The sequence below is a fragment of the Asparagus officinalis genome, chromosome 8, assembly GCF_001876935.1.
Source record: "Asparagus officinalis chromosome 8, Aspof.V1, whole genome shotgun sequence".
NCBI lineage: Eukaryota > Viridiplantae > Streptophyta > Magnoliopsida > Asparagales > Asparagaceae > Asparagus > Asparagus officinalis.
Window position 1 is genome coordinate 31936104 of NC_033801.1, and position 1677 is coordinate 31937780.

Here is a 1677-nt window from a genome sequence, read left to right on the forward strand (position 1 = left end):
TAGGCGCAAGCCGATGATTACTTTCCTCAGTTGTAAGTGGTTCCTCTCTGCCAATGAATCCATAGGTGTGAGGAGTCTTTCAGAGTTAGAGTCTGAGCACTCGGTCCAGGTCGCTATGATAACTGCTCGTAAAGCCGAGCTTGCTCAGAAACAGAAGAAGAAGTCTGCCAAACCTCCTCTCTCAAGCAAAGACGATGAAGAGCTCCTTCCTACTGACGATGATGACGAGACTTCTGAGGAGGAGTATGTGGATATAGATATCGACCAAGAAGAACTTGATGCAGGTTTGTCATACTCTTTGATCCTCTTTCTCAACTTCAATTGATATCAACGAAAGATCTGGTTCATTTAATGAAATAATCCTTATCATTTCAGGTAGGACAGCCGACGACCATGAGTCGCTCGCTTCCCGTCGTGCGAGATTCAGGCCTGGTGGCCAAGATCCTACCCAGGTTGATACACGTGGCCAGTCCACGCACGAACGACCCGTTGGTTCTATGAGGGGTGATATTCCGAAAAAGAAAAAGATCGCTCATAAACCACACGTTGGTCAGCGCTCCTATGAAGTGGATTTAGGAGACTTCGCCGACAGGGAGGAAGGTAATACTTCGTCGTTTTCATTGCTTTAAGATGACTTACCTTCTGGGATTCGTAATCATGTTTTATGTTCCAGGGTTCTTTGAAGAGGGCGAACTCCCATTGTCTCCCGTATTCACTGGTTCTGATAATATGGATAGCTTCATGGAGCAGATGTGCGACGCCCTTCGTGACGGTTCTCTGGGTATCGATCTAAACATTGATCTTGGACAGGTGAATAGTGTCGAGCCCACCGTTCCATATTCAGGTATATCTACATCCGATGATACCCTCCTCAAACATGGGGAAAGAGAATCTTCTGTTCTTGCTGCAGGTATTTCTGAGCTTTCCCTTCTTCCTTATCTTCTTATACATATCTCCAACATTTAGGTTGTCCTGCAGATGTCGCGATGGAAAAGCCAGCTGAGGGTCAGATCTTTCATGATGTAGGTTTCGAGGAACGGGGGTGTGCTTATGTTGGCTAGCAGGCCACCAGAAGAACCGTGGGACCACCCTTTGAGAGTGATTCATTCATAGGTATATATCTGATTCCCTTCATCTTGCCTGATCTTTTGTCTGACTAACGAAGGATTAATATTACAGCGCCAGTCATTGGGATTAACCCAATATCGATTCCCGGCATATCTAGCTTACCTCGGAGTGACGGACTTGCAGGTACGCATACGATTTAGGGACATCGTACTCCTCTTTATTTATCTGACTTTTGACTAATATATGGGTGCAATCATAGGACCAGCCACCGGGACTGATTCTCTTATGATTCCTGGCATTCCCCAGATACCTACGGATGATGGACCTACAGGTATGCAGATGACCTTATCATCCCGATCCTCCTTATTTGTCTAAATTTTTATTTTGACTAATAAAGAAGTGCAACTATAGGACCAGCCGCTTGGGCCGATACTCTTATGACCCTTGGCATTCCCGCTGCATCTGAGGATGGTGGGATTGCAGGTATGCATACGATCTTCTTGTCCCGATTCTCCTTATTTGTCCAAATTTCCATATGACTAATATAGGAGTGTAACTGTAGGACCGGCTGTTGTGCCTGATACTACTACAGTTCCCGGGGCTGAAAGT

At 45.7% G+C, this 1677-nt stretch overlaps 1 long non-coding RNA gene across 1 annotated transcript; it reads left to right on the top strand.

Moving 5' to 3' along the window:
* Positions 1122-1496, top strand: LOC109851443. The gene is made up of 3 exons (XR_002249830.1): positions 1122-1251; positions 1328-1399; positions 1480-1496. It is a non-coding gene; the product is annotated as an uncharacterized LOC109851443 (long non-coding RNA).